Genomic DNA, 6,191 nt, shown 5'->3' with positions numbered 1-6,191 from the left:
GCCAGCGGCAGTGGAGTCATTTCAGGCCCGGTGAGGGAAACAGGGGATACCATCAGCGGGGTCAGTTAGGAGAGAGGTTCCAACAGTAGCAGAGGTCCCCGTGCCCCAGGTGCGGGAAGATGCACTCTGGGATTTGCTACATGGACTTGCCCGTATGTTATGGATGTGGGATGAGGGGTCATATTCAGAGGCATTGTCATGTGTCCCATCAAGGGGCAGGTAGGGGCACAACACAGCCAGCTAGCCCAGCAGATACTACATCTTCAGCCATCTCTCCATCTCGAGGTACCCCAGCACCCGTAGGGCATGGTGCAGTTAGGGGTGGTACGCCGAGTTCAGGAGGACCTAGCCGGTTCTATGCTATGAGTGGACGCCACACTATAGAGGCTTTACTAGATATTGTTACAGGTATTCTGACTATTCAATCTCATGATGTGTATGCAACTTATTGACCCCGGTTCCACCTTGTCCTATGTTACCCCTTTTGTTGCTATGGAATTCGGGAAAGAACTAGAACAGCTTCATGAACCATTCTCGGTGTCTACTCCGGTTGGTGAGTCAATTTTGGCTACTCGAGTTGATAGAAGTTGTGTTGTCATGGTGTGCGGTAGGGATACCAGTGCCGATCTTATTTAATTGGGAATGGTAGATTTTGATGTAATAATGGAAATGGATTGGATTTATTCATATTTTGCTAAGCTTGATTGTCGGACTAGAACTATGAGGCTTGAATTTCCTAATGAGCCCTCTATTGTATGGTAGGGAGATAATGTAGTGCCTAGAGGTCGGTTTATTTCCTACCTTAAGGACGTGAAGATGATCATGAAGGGGTGTATCTATCATTTAATGTAAGTTATGGACACCAATGCTGAGGCGCTTAGCCTTGAGTTTGTACCAGTTGTAAATGAATTTCTAGATGTCTTTCTAGATGAGCTCCTTGGGATTCCATCGGACAGGGAGATTGATTTTGGGAATGATATGATGCCAGCCACACAGCCTATATCAATTCCATCTTACAGAATGGCACCGGTAGAACTGAAAGAGCTAAAGGAACAATTGAAGGATTTGCTAGAAAAGGGTTTCATCCGGTCGAGTGTGTCGCCATGGGGCGCACCGACCTTGTTTGTAAGAAAGAAAGATGGGTCGTTGCGGATGTGTATTGACTACCGACAACTCAACAAAGTCACAGTCAAAAACAAATACCCTCTGCCAAGAATAGATGACTTGTTTGATCAATTGCAAGGTGCTACGTGTTTCTCAAAGATTGACTTGTGGTATAGGTATCATCAATTGAAGATAAGGGAGCAGGATATTCCAAAGACGGCTTTTAGAACCCGGTATGGGCACTTTGAATTTATGTTAATGTCTTTTGGGCTAACAAATGCCCCGGCAGCTTTCATGGATCTTATGAATCGAGTCTTCAAGCCTTTTCTAGACTCCTTTGTGATAGTGTTCATTGACGATATTCTTGTGTATTCTCGAAGTCGGGAGGACCATGTTGGCCATCTTAGGCCAGTTTTGCAAACACTTCAGCAACATCAATTGTATGCGAAATTTTCAAAATGTGAACTTTTTGCTTGAATCTATCGCGTTCTTGGGTCATGTTGTTTCCAGGGAAGGAATTATGGTTGATCCTCAAAAGATTGCAGCAGTGAATAATTGGCCTAGACCTACCACTCCAACGGAGATTCATACTTTCTTGGGTTTAGGTGGGTACTACAGGAGATTTGTGGAGGGGTATTCTACTCTTGCCTCTCCATTGACTAAATTGACCCAGAAAGCAATTAAGTTCCAGTGGTCAAATGCTTGTGAGAAGAGCTTCCAAGAATTAAAATCAAGATTGACTACAACACCGGTATTAACCCTATCGGAGGGTATAGAGGGATTCGTGGTGTATTGTGATGCATCCAGGATCGGGCTCGGGTGCATGTTAATGCAGCATGGCAAGGTAATAGCCTACGCTTCTAGGCAACTCAAGAATCATGAAAAGAATTATCCAACTCATGACTTAAAGCTGGTGGTAGAAGTGTTTGCGCTAAAGATTTGGCGACATTATTTGTATGGGGTCCATGTGGATGTGTTTACGGATCATAAGAGCTTTCAATATATTTTCAAGCAGAAGGAGTTGAATCTGAGGCAAAGAAGATGGCTAGAGTTACTCAATGACTATGACATTGATATTCTCTATCACTCGAGAAAGGCTAACGTTGTGGCAGACGCTCTTAGTCGAAAATCTATGGGAAGGTTTGCTCATTTGGAGGCATGCCAGAGGCCGTTAGCTAGGGAGATTTACCGGTTGGCTTGTTTGGGAGTTCACATTGTGGACTTTAATGAAGGATGGGTAATTGTGCAGAACAGGGCTGAATCATCGCTTGTGGTGGAGGTGAAAGAAAAGCAATTCAATGATCCATTATAAGCACAACTGAAAGAGGGGATTCACAAACACAAGACCACAGCTTTTTCCCTAGGCATGGATGATGGTACCCTATGGTACCAAGATCGCCTATATGTTCCTGGTATTGACGGTCTCTGGGAAAGGATCATGGCAGAACTCACACTTCCAGGTATTCCATGCACCCAGGTTTTACGAAAATGTTTTATGATCTCAAGAAAATTTATTGGTGGAACAACATGAAGACGGATGTGGCAGAATTTGTGGCAAAATGTCCAAATTGTCAACAAGTGAAGGCCGATATCAAAGGCCCGGTGGATTGGCTCAAAGCATAGAAATTCCAATGTGGAAATGGGAGATAATTAACATGGATTTTGTGGTAGGGTTGTCGCGCACTCTGCGCAAGTTCAACTCAATTTGGGTAATCGTGGATCGACTCACAAAATCAGCGCACTTCTTGCCAGTTAAAGCTACCGATACAGTGGAACAGTACGCTCAGTAGTATATTAAATAAATAGTCAGGTTGTATGGCACTCCAGTCTCCATCATTTCAGATCGAGGGGCTCAGTTCACGGCAAACCTTTGGAAGAAATTTCAGCAAGGTTTGGGCACACAGGTAAATCTTAGCACAGCCTTTCACCCCCAGACCGACGGGCAAGTAGAGCGGACTATTCAAACCTGAAAGCTCATAGTGGCAATTAGGATCATGTGTTAGGGATGCGTAAAATTCTTCAGGGCTCGCAAACTATCCACGGTTCGGACCTTTTTGGACTGATCTATGCTCTAAAAAGTCAAGAAATAATGTTTTCCAGAAAAATGCATTTTTGCGGTTGCATATCAGGTATGCGGACGGCATAGTCGCCGCAAAGTGAGTTAGTGTGTTGGTCAAATTTGAGGTCAACTATGCTGTCAAGTATGTGATCACATAGCCAATATGCGGACCGCATAGTCGTCGCATAATTCCCTTGGGATTTTGTAAAAGGGGCAGTTCTGCAGTGCATTATGCGATCGCAGAACGAGTATGCGGACTGCATTTGTACCGCATACCCAAGCAGACTGTTCAGATTTTTGGGATCACTTTTACGGTCCATTTTGCGGGCCGCATTTCTACTCTGTGATCGCATATGCGACCGTAGATCCGAGTCGGGGCTCCAGTTTTCTAAATTTTAAACTCGACCCCCTATTGTTATATGCGGTGTAATAGGTCATATTGAGCATGTTTTCCTGAAGCTTTTAGAGAGAGGGGGGGCTTATAGAGGGGAAGTTACTTTCATCAATATCGATCCAAAAATCCTTGTTAAAACATTAAAGATAATCAAGTGGAGGCACTTAAATCTTCACCCCGAGAGGTAAGAAACTTGACCCCCTAATGGTTTCAAATTCACACTAGATAGAGTACTTAGCTTGGGGGGTTCATGGGTATAAGAATGGATCTCTTGCATGCATATCAAACCATAGAGTATTGGGAGGTAGTGAACTAAAAAGAAAGCAATTGGTATATTAAATGATAGAAATTTCTCTCAAAGAGGACCTAAGATCACAATGCACCCTTAGTGTTTGATAATATGCTCAAACAAGCTAAAATCTCAATCTCGTCTCTAATTTTGGGTTCAATTGTAATTCTTACACAATAGATCGAAGTGCTAAGAGTTCCAAAATTTTGTATGGATTAAGGAAAGCTATATTGAGGTATGTATGGCTAAAACCCCGTCTTTTAGAAATTGAGATTCATCGGTGATTGTGTGGACATGGTAAGTTTAAAGTTGAATTTTTGCATTGCTTGTTATTTTACATGAGTTGGTGTTGTAACCTTATATGTGTGAAAAATGTGTCCCAAAATTATCAACGTGCTATCTTGACAACTTGAAAGGGGCAAAGGTATGAATTATGTATTGAAATGTTTAGACCTTAAATCGAGATTGTAGCTGAATATATTGTGCCATCTACGTGAAGTCTTATCTATGCTTACAATTTAAATTTCTCTTATGTGCACCTACTGTCCTAAATGGCAAAGCTGATATTGAAATTGGGAACGATGTAAAATGTGGCCTAGTGCCAAGAATGATATGATAAGTTGTGGCCCCAGGTACCTATGAAATGATATATGTGAAACGAATTGATTAATGAGAAAGGAACAATGCCTTGGTAAGGCGGCCTAGCCAATAGGGTCGAGATTGGACTCCGCTCAAGATAGCGGTGGTATTGTGAATGAATTCCGAAAAAAAAGAAGGAAAATGAGATTGTGATTGAATCATATGTCTCAAATGAGGCAACCTAGCCGATCGGGTCGAGATCGGACTCCGTTCAAGATAGCGGTGGTATTGGAAACATATGATGAATAGTACAGAATGCCCCAAACTAAAAAGCTATTGGAAAAGACAACGTGGAAGTTGTACGATTCTTTTGATTTATAATCTGGTGATTGTTTGAAGTTTTGAGTTATATTTGTGAATTCCTGTTCTTGTATAGTTCTTTCTAACTAGATGGTTCTTAGTCATACATACTAGTACTATTTTATGGTACTAACATCCCTTTTGCTGGGGGTGCTACATTTATAAATGAATATAGGTGGCTCCATAGTGGATCGTGCCGATCGTGTGTAGCAGAGCATCCTCTTCTCAAAATGTTGGTGAGCCCCTTCCTCCTTCAAGGGGTTTTATGATATACCTTTTGTTATAGATGTTTATTTTGAGGTATAGCTAGGGCCTTGTCGTCGACGTTGTTATCACTGTCTGGGGTATCCTTAGAGGCTCTGTAGACATATGTTTGGGTTATGTATGGGTGTTGGATGGGTCTATTAACTACGTTGTAATCCTAACTCTTGCTTCTCTAAGGTGTAATTGAATGTAATCTTGGAAGCTTAACTATGGATTAATGTTGTGATTTAAAATGAACTAACCTTGTAGAATGTACTATCTTTCCTCGTCTAAATAAATGAATGAAAGCATGGTTTCGCTTATTCGTATCGAGTTGGGTAGGAAGTGTTTGATAAGGCTTGCTCAGTTGGGTTTTCTCAATTGAGCGTCGGTCGGGCCTCCCGAGGTTGGGGCGTGACATCCTATACAGGATTCCTCCACTATGAAAGAAATTGTTGGACAATCTCCGAAGTGTGCATTTCTGAATAGGATTTGCATGTTCTAGGTATTCTCCTTTTGCCAAATATTCCTTGATATCATGAAACCAAGGCTTTTCGTCTGCTTCTTTTTCAACATGGGCATAATAAGCTGACTAATCATGGATCTTTACTGGAATGGGATCAATGAAATTTTTGTCTAGATGTTGTATCATGGATGATAAGGTAGCCAATGCATCTGCAAACTCATTTTGGACTCTGGGAACATGTTGGAATTCCGTATTTGTGAAACTTTTTCTCAATTCCTGTACATGATGCAGATATGGGAGTATCTTAGAGTTCTTCGTTGCCCATTCTTCTTAAACCTGATGTATAAGTAGGTCCGAATCTCCGATCACTAGCAACTCTTGAATGTTCATGTCAATGGCCATCTTGAGCCCTAAGACGTAGGCTTCGTACTCGGCCATGTTGTTGGTACACGGGAGCCTGAGTTTGGCAAACACCGAATAATGCTGACCAGATTTCGATACAAGGACTACTCTTATGCCAACTCCTTTGAAATTTGTTGCTCCATCGAAAAACATTCTCCAACCATCATAGGATTCTGCAATGTCTTCTTTTATGAATGATACCTCTACGTTAGGAAAATACATTTTTAGGGGTTCGTATTCTCCATCCACGGGATTTTCAGCAAGGTGATCTACTAGTGCTTGTCCCTTGATTGCT

This window comes from Nicotiana tabacum, chromosome 22, assembly GCF_000715075.1.
Source record: "Nicotiana tabacum cultivar K326 chromosome 22, ASM71507v2, whole genome shotgun sequence".
Classification (NCBI taxonomy): Eukaryota; Viridiplantae; Streptophyta; class Magnoliopsida; order Solanales; family Solanaceae; genus Nicotiana; species Nicotiana tabacum.
This window is presented reverse-complemented; position numbering follows the sequence as displayed.